General features: G+C 39.5%; 1 protein-coding gene across 1 annotated transcript in view; it reads right to left on the minus strand.

Annotated features, from left to right (window-relative positions):
- LOC108893427 (gamma-aminobutyric acid receptor subunit beta-2) overlaps positions 1–11,954 on the minus strand; it is a 119,116-nt gene that overhangs the window by 57,982 nt on the left and 49,180 nt on the right. The window lies entirely within an intron of this gene.

Below are 11,954 nucleotides of genomic sequence, written 5' to 3' on the forward strand. Positions count from 1 at the left end.
TTTTTTGGGGGGGGCATTCTGTGTTTATTGCAAAAATACTGATCACCGTTGTCAGACCCTCCAAGCATGGGCGTGAACTTGCGCGAGTCAAATACCGAACAGGGAGATTAAATTGTTCTTGTAGTTTAGTTGGACACCACCACTTGCTCACTCCTTATTTTTCTTCACAACACAAAAATAAATAAAGAAAGAAAACGAAAAAAAAACCGATCAGTTGATCAGTTGGTAACTGTCCATGGTTCTGAATTCACTGAATTCAGTGACCTCTTTCGCTCACAAAAGGGGGGTTCCGTGCTATAAATGCATCATTGCACCAGCAGTTGCTCACTCATCGATCGAGAAGCATTCATTCGGGGCCTCTGACAAAAAAAAAAAAAAAAAAAAGGAGAAGCGTGGCTTAATACTCTGAGAGGCGCAGTGCCAATGCAGCGCCTCAGGGTTGGAAGCGGGATGCATGGAGCAGAGCAGTATGCACCGAAGCCTACACTCAGCACATCTCTCGCAGCCGCGCGCGCTTGTGGCTCCACGCACTAGTAAGCAGGATGTGCGCTACTGTGTAAACTCGGACGCGAATCATCGTGGATATGGTAGGATCAGAGGCGGATGCTAGAGCAGTGAGCCCTGTGTAGGAGTTCTATAGCGGCTCTGCTGCCTGAGAGAGGAGGGGGACAGAAGTGATCCTACCAGGGAGATACTAAATGTACTGTAACAGGGCAAACGGAAACGATGACAACACATAATGTGAATCTACTCTGTTGATATGTTCACATTAAAACTTGGAATCTATTGTATTATTTTTTTAAAAACATCACATTCTGCACCCGTTTGACTTGATGGGGGCGCTGTACTAAAAAAATCCAGTGTAAAAATTTGAAGCTTTTAAAAGTCAAATTAAAAACAGTTTAAATTGGCTGATAATGTTTTACTTTCTGCCCCATTGCACAAATTGGTACTGTATCTGCAGGGGGTTGATATGGCATTGAGGAAAAACAAATATTAGTTTGGCAGCTGCATTTTTAGCTTTTGCTTAATCCACCAGACATGTCAAAACGCAGTTAAAAGTAACAGTAAAATAAAGGTACAGTAAGTTGCATTTTATTAGCTAGGATTTTTGCTGCTTCGCTGCTGAGGTAACAACATGATCTGGAACACTGAGTTGTTTATGGGTTAAAAATTGGTGACTGTAAGTTTCTTCAAATAGCTTAACACAGAGAAATGCATTGCTTGAACCTAAAGAAGCACAAGCAAGCTGTTAGTCTTTGTCTAAATGTAAATTAGGTATATTTTGCCAGTCACAACCCACTGTGGATAAGTTCTGTCCACTGGGTTGTTATTACCCCTGGTGACTAGAAGAGATTGATAAATAGGATTTATTCATTAGGCATTTGTTGACATTAGTTAATCACTTGGACACCTATTGTATTTTAAGTTTGTCCCTAGCTCAGTCAAAGTCCAGCTATAACCACATACCACAGACAGGGAGGACCTAGGGAAAGTGAAGATTTCATATAGTGTGCACACAGGTGAATGGGATGTCTGGTGAATGGTTGTTGTGATACCTGGTCACCCCACTGGTGGGGACACCGAGAACTCTGGTGTGTTCCTGAGTAAGTGCCCTGTTATGTGCTCCAGGGCATGCAGCGGGATCAGCACCATGGATAGCACTCATGACATTTGGTACATCTTTTCCTAATGGGCCTGCCACCATGTTTTATATCAATTATGTAATCAACCAAAAAAGGGGCTGCTATCAGAATCAAACTCAAAATTGTTGTTTTTCATGCAGCTTAAATATGAGTGACTGACATGACAAAGCAAGTCAATCATCTATGAAATGTACAGGTTTAGCTGTGCGGCTTATGAAGCATATGGCCACTATTAATCAAGGGTTTTACACATCATGGTCTCTTTGAGTATGCCCTTTCATATCTCACTAACTTCATCAGAGGGCAAACAGATGGTGGAACCACAGAGTGCTTTACCAATCACGATATTGTGAGTATATAAAAAAGGATTAAGTTATACCGTAACCCTTCAGTGCCAGCAGGTGGATGTTCACATCCCTTTGAACTGAGGTACTGAGACAAGCCAACAAATACTACGCTGTTGTTAATGCATGATGTAATGTATTGTTTAACATTCCCAAAAGGGCTTTAGCTCTCCTCTGTTCCCTCTCTATCTATGTCTTTCTGCATCTTTGCACTAAGAGGAATATAATAACTGCCTTTCTGAGTCTCTCAGTAAAATATCATGCATTTCAGCCAGTGCAATATTCAGGCTGCCCTGTGCTGATGATTAAAAAAAAAGGATGTCCACAATGTCTGTTTGGAGAAAAAAGACATTTGTGCATTGTGTCATGTCAGTAAACACTGGTTTGTTTGCTGGCATCTTGGCAAGATGATGGAAAATGTGCATGTATAGGGAAGAGGTTCATGATCTCTCTCTTTCTCCTGCCCTGTGTCTATGTTTGTGTGCCTGAGTACACAGATAACACATCTCAGTCCATTGTCTGCAATGACATTGACTTTTGTTTTTGCAATAAACAGTACGATGAAAACACTCAAATACTGGCCTTTGCTGTCACATATTGAGCGTTTAGTTGGCCATAATATTTGATATGAAACAGTTTTTGATCTTCACACATGTATGTTCATGTATTCTCAAGAACTCTCTTCTTCAGCATAATAAATGAGTCCCCATATTGTGAATGGATAGACTGGAAGGATTTTTGTCCCCAAATTGTGAGTAATATGAGTAAACACACACACACAGACATACTACACAACTCCACACAATTCCCCTAATAAAGTAATACAGATGTTTCAATAAGGATTCTTATGAAGCATCCTCATGAAGCTGTTTATTCTTCTGGTGCTTAAAGATTTGGGGTTTTCTGAGACAATGTGGGAAGTTTCTGATTCATCCTCTATCATTATATATGTCTAAAGAAGCTATTTCATCACAAGAACAGGTTCATATTTATTGTAATGTGGGGTTTATCCATGTAAAGTGGCGTGCCTATAATTCTATCTCTACCCACCACATGTCTCATTTATGAATGTTTCCTCAATTAAATCTTGCTAAAGCTGTTGTAAAACCTCGCCAAATACTGGCAAACTAATAAAGCTAGTGCAATCGGCTCCTATTTATTTACACATTTCAGGCATGTCCAGAGGGAGGGCGGTGGGGGAAGGAGGTGGATTACTATGCAGTGCTTAATAAACCTCTACAGCTTGTGGTCTTACTGTGGAGTTTGCACCTGGTATGTTCTCAGCAGGTAACACCTCCCATGGATAGACTGTCAGATATCCATCCAGCCCTGCAGAGATGGACCGGCAATACGCCAAAGCACATGGCCAAAACAGAGTGGCATCATTTCACCCACTTACTGTCATGACTGTGTCTTTGAAATAACCACAAACACTGTTGAGATGCAATAAATATACAAATAAATTGTTTTCTGTTCATGTTTAATTTTCCATCTATCTATGGAATTTGCTTAAAAAGAACTCCTAAAGTTGCACTGGCTGTAACAACAAAAGCTCCGACAGTTAACATACATAACATTAATAGTATAATCAAACACAATTTGTCAGCTAGAAATGAAAATTGCACTCTGCCTTTCCCTGTAATTAAAACACCTCTCTGTATTTCTCTTTTATGTGTACTGCAATTACAGCATTGACATCGCTGATTAGAGCTCCTTAACTCAGCAGGAGAGCTCTATTAAAGGCCTGTGGAAGGCACATTCAAATGATGGCCTTCTAATTATTGACAAGGAGAGCATTTAGGTTGATCAGACACCACCAGAATTCAGAAACCAAAAAAAAAAAAAAACTGATGACCAGCAAAGTGCTGTATAATTACAGTATAGTTGACAAGGAAATGACTGACTTTAATTACTTTTTTTCTGGACAGGAAATGCACCTAACAATGTACTCACAGTCGTGCACTATTGAAAGAAATATTCAGACTCTTGTCTAAGTAGCAAGTATGACAATGTAAAAATACTCCATTGCAAGTGAAAGTCTTGTACTCACTCAACAGAATGCACTTAAAGCATCAAAAGAGAAAGTAGAGGGGGCCCTGTCACTGGATGTTATATTATAGTATATAACATTATTGGATAATTTATGTATTGGTGTTTAAACAGAATTTAAACTGCTTTATATACTGTTGGGTCATTTAATCTGTAAGAAAGCATCATATTTTACAAATTCATTATATTTTTTGTATGTAAAATACTAATTTATAAAGGGCCTAGTAACTATGATTTTAAAATAAATGTAGTGGACTGGAAAGAAATATATTTGCCAGTGAATTTGAACAGGAATATAACGTAGCATAAAATGGAAGTACAATGTTCAACAAGACTTCACAAACCTTAAAACTGTACTTAAAGGATAACTAGTTTCTAACAACTTTATTTTCAAGGCTCAGGAAGTCTCTTCCAGTTATCAAAACACTGCACTCACCATGGTAACTGCTCAGGTGACAGAATGTAATCTAACTGTTATAAAAATAGAACTAATTGTGCAAAAAACACAGATGACCAGACACTCAACAGGTTTTTTACAAGCCAGCAGCCTAGTTAGATGACCTAAACCACTTTATCTAGATGTAAGACAAAAAGTGATGTCCCCAGTAAGTCCTCATTGCACTGGAAAACAGTGAATGTGCATGACTACAGCAAGTACCAAAGTCAGTCTGTAAACGTTAATGTTTACAACAGACAGTTTGGGTCTTAATTTTATGTGTTGCCTCTGTTTTCTCTTTCAGATAAGTTGTTAATAGCCTGCCTGATTGTTACCCCATTGGACTCTCAATGAAGCAATTACTTCGGAGAATCGTTATTATAACATGTGGACTTGATAAGCATTGAAAATCAAACCTAAGTGATAGTAAACTGAAGTTTTCCTTTAAAGCTATACTCAGTTGTGTGTGAAAAAAATCACAAATTGCAGAAATTATGTGAAATATGGTCTTCTGTATTGTCATCTATAGAATCCTACCACTCAACATATTAATCAAAAAGTTGATTAATAAAATTAATTTTTAGCACCTTTAATTGAGTACTTGAGCAGAATTCACCTGAGCAATGTTAACTGTGTACACTTGCTTATTTGCTATAATAAGCAGGTTTTTGAAAGTAGATTCATCATATCCTGATTATTTGCAACAATGTTCCACTGAACAGTCCAGAAAACAACAGCAACCTCCATCAAGGCCTTGATGTGTGACATGTTCACCAATGCCGTTCATTAATTTGCCACCATACTTCACAGATCATCAGTCCACTATACCATCTACAGTGGTTGCACCCCATCCATCACTGTTCACCATTACTAATGGCAAGACAACCCATCAACTTTGAAGTTTGAAATACTTTGGCCCTGAATATGTCCTGTTCCACACAAGCCGTGGCACCACCAGAGGGACTGCTATTGGCCAGGATCTCCACCTGTCCCCAGCAAAAATGTCACTGTGCTGGTTTCAACCTCTCAGGTGTAGATAAGCAGGACAAACACAGTCCATCAGCCAACCTTAATGCCTCATTACCCTCTCTCTACCAGAGGAGGCGCCACCTGCTACCATCAAGGTTGCAGTGTCCTTTCTTTGCCTAGCTAGCACCAAAACAGCAGATAGCTGGCCACTTCCTTGCCTACCACCACACTCTCTCTCCCTCTCTCTTCATCTCTCTCAGTCTTTCACTGTGTCCCTGACAGACGTTGATCATCACTGCCAGAACTGCTGACAGGAGTCCAGGGTGAGTGTCAGCTTTAGCCACAGTTGGAACGGGTGGAAAGATGGAGGGAGTGATGGAAGGAGGGGAGGATAGGAGGATTATTTGAGGGCCTCTGCCAAAAGCCCCTCTTTTGGTGTCTTGGCGTCAGAAGTGATGATTTAGCTGGTAACACAGGATGATGACACAGCAGTTGGCCCCTAGTGTTGCCATTCCACCATGCCACCTGCAGATTACAAAGAGCAAGAGCTACTGTAACACAGTGAGACCTACACTTGAGGCTATTCAAAGGGTCACTTTAGTTTCAACATGGGATATCAGCTATTTAGATAAGGAAGCCTTACTCTTATAGAAAAGATAATACGATATATAGGCGGTACAAAACTGAGAATTACTCAATGCTTAGTGAAAAACTCTCTAAATGCATTTTTTCTATAAACCCAAGAAGCAGAAGCAGAAGCAGTGGTGCATTATCAAGCATTATATTTAGGCAATAAAAAGTTTTGATGGAGATTTTTTTTATTTACTTAAACTTAACCAATCCATATATGTATCCAGGTGAATAAATTGCAACCTTGACAGACAACCAGCTGTTCTGACCAGGTCAAGCTTTAATCGGTTCAACTCAGTTTGAAGAGACAGCTCTGCAGAGTTAGCCAAGTACCACCTGTGCAGGCTTGCTGACTTTAACTTGACATTGATTATTTTTCCCATAACTACAAGATGTAACCATAGAGACTGAATACTAACTTTCTATTTTTACATCTGCTGAAGGAGAAATATCATATGCACGGCAGTGTTTAAGACTGTCAGCGCAAATTTAGCATCGGCTAAATGATGTGTGTGTTTTATGGGGGAACAAGGCATTTAACTCAAAGGATGCATGGCTTCTCTCCTCCACATCCTGGCAGTTTACTGTTTGGTATTTATGTGTATGTGTGTCTGAGTGTAACTTTTGTTATCCACATAGTTTTGAAGCTTAAGTTTCAGACATCAGGGGGAGGATGCTTTTGTGAAGTGGTTACTGTGGCCATTCCAGTGGGCTTTGTTTAGGAAAGAAATTACAGTTTCTGTGTTTTTCACATTTCATAAAACAAATGACTGCTTTGACTTTAGCAATGATAAAGGGAAATGTTATTTTGAGGGCAGTGATGCACTCATTAATGCACGAGTGATGGCCTTTTTCAGGACAAATGAAGCTTTGTGCTGCACAGCATGAATTGATGTGGTGATTACAGTTAATGTTTTGAGAACTGCAACACAGTTTCAGATAATGAGAAAGACTGTAAATAAGCTTTTCATCATTTCACTGAAATAGAAATGGTACATTTATACATATATTTTTGCACATACACACCAATGCTTTTGAGACCAGTGCAAACATATATTAAAAACTACAAAAAGTACAAAACTACATAAAGTAAAAGTAGCCTATGTGTAACAGATGCCTCAGCACAAACACATCTATATATAACTCTGTTCTACACCCAATTATATTCAAAATATTAACTGTTAAAAGGAAGATCTTTATCTTAAAGTCTTTTGTCATTGTTCATTTCAACTTGTTTTCTGCCCTCTCTGTATTTCACTGGGGGCTGTTGGCAGTTTTGTGCTGTTTTCCTGCTTTTTTTTTCCTCTGCAGTTTACAGGTCAGCTGAGACAGAAAAATAAAAGTTTTCTTTGCTTTTAGACTTTTCTTGCAGTAAAAATGGATCAGTTACCACAGAAATGGTAACATTTTTTTAAAATCAGCTTCTGTAACACGTAGTATGTTTGTGTTATGTACTCTTGTGTATGTATTCTTATGTTAAGATGTGCCCCGAGTGTTGTGTTGACAGCTTTGTGTAATTTGGAGAAAAGATCATTTATTATATGCATAACATTTACATTTCAATAGCAAAAACAAACCTTGGGGCAATGAAGTTTATTGAACTGACTCTGACTCTTTTTTTTTTTTTTAACTGCCTTTATTTCTTCTCTCTGAACTGCAGGCTGTTGGCAGTTGTCCAGCACAGTTCATTGTGAAGCTTTTGGCTGCAGTCAGGCAAGAGGTCAACTGAGGCAGTGAGGACAACTGTTTTCTCCAAACCAACATTTATTTTATCTTACTATGATATGGTTTGGTCTCCATGGAAACTGCAGTGGATTTTTTTTTCTCCCCCTGACGTTGAATCCACTGGAGGTGGTACAGCACATCATGTCTAAGGAGGAGAGATTTTGAAGAACTGCTGTTTGGTCATGCCATTGTGTGTGGAATAGGGGGACTGAGAGAGAGAAAAAGACTGACTCCCCCAGGCTGAGTCCCAAAGTTTTCAAATCACTTTGATTAACATGGCCTCAAGGAACCAGGTTACTGATGCAGACACAGCTACAAACACATACTGTATGTTCATCCAACCACTAACCTATGCACATAAACAAGCAATGCATAACATCTAACTATCACTTTTTTATTGCCTGCATTTAATTTCTAACCCTTAACTCTGGACCTTTTACTACTACATAACCCTAATCCTCAATCAAATCTTAATCTGCCTGACCTGAATTTACACAAACCTAAACTTAAGTCTACCCTCACCCTAAACCCACACTGTGACGGTATTCAAGTCACTTTTAGAAGCACTGACCAGAAATTCCTCACCTTTCTATTCTTGTGAAGACATTTAGTTCTTAACAGTCCAGAAATACACACATACACATTCCACCACACATGCTGAATATCTCCTACTGTAAGTGGTTACCATAGATACCACATGGTGAGGCTCATGAAGTACAGTGGGTCCATCTCACGTGGGAGACATTGTGTATTTATAGAAGCACAGTGGTGTGGCCAGAAATGAGTTTAGACAATGCACACTTTTGGGTAATAACAAGCGATGAAGTGCTGTGGTGTGTAAGAGGTACTGTGAGGTACGATGTACTGGTGCGTTAGCAGTGACTTTGAATTGTCATTGTGTGTTGTGCTTCAGTGCAATACAAATAAGTTGGGTGTTGGAACTGTCCGTGGTGCTGAACAAAAGATGTACAGTAAAACATTCAGAATATTCACATCTTGTGCAAGAGAGGTTGTTCTTTCTTTTTTCTCCCCTTCTGCTTCTGCTGCTTTTTTCTTTTCCTCACATCATACTCTTGTGTATATCAGTGACAGTCCAGTGTTTTCCAAAGAAAAGCGTGAATGACTAGCACTGAGTATGCAGCTTAACAAAACTCTGGCTCTGCCATCTGAGAGCTCCTCTTCGCTTAAAAAGTCAGCAAGTTTGGGAAAGTTTCTCGCAATAATCTGCTAGCTCCGCACCCGGCAGCTGCTTGAAAGGCTGCGATACGTGTTATGGGAGAATCAAATACAGAGTACATATCATGACATGTTTAATTAAATCCTATTTTGTTGAATAATGAACTAATTAACAAACTCCTACTGCAGGCTTTCTTTTCTCTCCTTCATCAAAACACACTGGATTTCGAAGTATGTTCCCTTATCTTCCCAAAGTAATTGTACTTCCTAAATTGACATAATTGAATTGCTACCCATCCTGCCATACAAAGTGTATTGTTCTCATGGAATGAAGCATACCTAATTGCAATCCATCATAATCACTGCGCCTTTTTCATCTCAATTCAGACCTTAAGTCTAATGAATGGTTCAGTGATTATATTTTGTGGAAATATTGTCTATTAGATATAATGGCCTCCCATTATTTAACAATGTTCACTTGACACAGGCTTTAAAATCTAATGACCACTTACAGAGAAGATATGAACTAGGTCATACAGAATAGAGAATGGGATTGTCAGAACATGGCAGTTATAGCAGGATAATCAATAAGACTGGCAAAAGGATTCACTTTTAGTTTACTATTACCTCTACTGACTTTCAGGATGTAGGATTAACATCAGTTTCATATCTTCATCTGCATTTACATGGCTCTCAATTTAGCCAATGCAGCCATCTGCCTCTGTACTCCCTGCAGCACTTATTGTAAATGTTTGGCTGGGTGACTGACAGAGTACGCTTGCCTCTAGGCTTGGTATCCAAGAAGACAGTGATCCCGTCAGGGAGACACAGGCATTACATTTTATTAGCTGTCTATAAGTCAGTCAGTCACCCAGCCATTTAGGAGACGCATGTAGATACTCAAGCCAACCATTTGCTCAACTGGCTATTTAGGCAGCCAGTCAGACAATTAACCAGCCAGAAAACCTGAACTTCTAGTTAAAATACTAACTATACTGACAGGAAATCAGGTAGGCAAACAGGCAGGCAAGACACAGATGTATGCAAAATAGAAGAGAAATCATCTCTAACCAATAAATATTGTATGGCTGCAAACCTCTCTCAGTATCAAGTATGAATTGAGCATTGCACTGCCCAATTTTGTGGAAATACGGAACAGTCTCTTTTAATGGGTGACATATCTAAAAAAACAGACTTTAATAATGTCTGTAGGAGTGTCCAGTGCATGATCCTCAAAGTTACTATCTATGGATTTAAGAGTAATACAATATACACATGAGCCTCTGCTTGCCCCATGTTGTCAGACACAATCGTGTAGCATGCATGCTAAGCACATTCACACCAATGAGGTTCATTCTTGTCCTAGCTCACCCGCAACCTTAGCTAGTGCTAAGAAAGTGAATCAGGTCAGGAGCCTTTCATGGTCAGCACACTGCGGTTGGTCAGATGAGTTGACCTCTTGGTTGATAAGATCAAGCTGATCACGCCGTTAGGGGTCAGATGACTTTACCTACCGGCAAGCCAACAGAGAAACTGAATCGCCAACTTGCTTTCAAATGATATAAGACCTGTCCTCTCCCTGCAGCTGCATCTAATACAATGCTACTTTAGTTTATAGTGTCACTTCTGCTCCTGCTTTCAATGCTATTGCACCTGCACTCCTACTATTCCTACTGCTATTCCCACTACACAGCTATTACATTAATGTTACACCTGCCACTACTACTACTGCTGCTGCTACTCCTTCTCTTTCTTCTACTGCTGCAACTCTTGGATGGTGGGTTGGAAAGAATACAGAGAAAAAAAAATATCAAAAGATGTTTGGCCTGATCCCCAGTACACCCGGCAAGGTTACAAGTATGTTTTCTGTCCCTGAGCAACAGACCATACCAACCAACTCCTCTGTAGTGTTGCACCATAAGAGGCTGTTCCACTGTGACTTCTCCGAGGAATACATACAGTATGCTCTCTGTTTGTGCAGAACATGTGGAAATGCAAATCCCAGCTACCTTATGTAAACTTCAAATCCTACTGAACCTCACTAGCAGTGAAAATCATGACGAATCCATCAATCAGATACATTACAGTAATGTCTAATCTGCTTTAAAAGGACCAACTCTGGATGCACTCAGTCCTAAAAGTGACCCATTGTGGTTTGCACATGATTTATGATCACATTCTGAGGTCATTATATAACTTGTGTTTTGAGTAGAAAGAGACCAGAATTGAAAGATTGTGTTGCGCAATCAGTCTCCACATTTTAATGCCGTCAGAAGAATATCCTATATTTTTCTGCCTCACATGAATTATTGACAACATGACTATGATATCACTTATAATGAAAAAGTAATGCTGTGCTGAAATTAAGTATTCTAGTTTACTGATCAATGGAAACGCAATGTAGAGAAGACGCTCGCGGACGCTGGAACATCAGAAAGCATTTTCCTCCTTTAAAGGTCAAGTTAGGGTAAGTTCACAGTGCAAGGGTTATTATCATCTTTTAAGTCACAAAGGGCAGCACAGTCAAGACAACCCTCCCACACACTGCTCGCTTTCTCATTTACTCACCAACCTTTTGTTCAAATGATCATCTAATTGAATGGAACACAATGGTGCAAAATTTTCATCCAACCTTTAAACCACAGTAACTAAAAGAAAATGCGACAAAATCGACTTTTGCACTTGGCCAGCAAGGTTTAACATTTACTTTTCTCTTTTGCCTCTGTGCCATAACCCATTAGCTGATGCATATGCACACACTGCTAGATGTGCCACTGCTAGATGAGCTCAACTTTACTGAGTGCCCATAAAAATGATGCAATTTCTTGAATTGTGTTTGGTGCAACAGAAATAAACTCGTGCCAGCCCAGTAGGAATGGCTGACTTTGACAGTGTGGTATTTTCCCCTTGCTCTCAGTCTATGGGTATTGTGAGTTTGAAGTTGCACTAAATGTATCTACCACCCACTCCACTCAACCA

The sequence above is a fragment of the Lates calcarifer genome, linkage group LG20 (genome assembly GCF_001640805.2).
Source record: "Lates calcarifer isolate ASB-BC8 linkage group LG20, TLL_Latcal_v3, whole genome shotgun sequence".
Taxonomy (NCBI): Eukaryota; Metazoa; Chordata; class Actinopteri; family Centropomidae; genus Lates; species Lates calcarifer.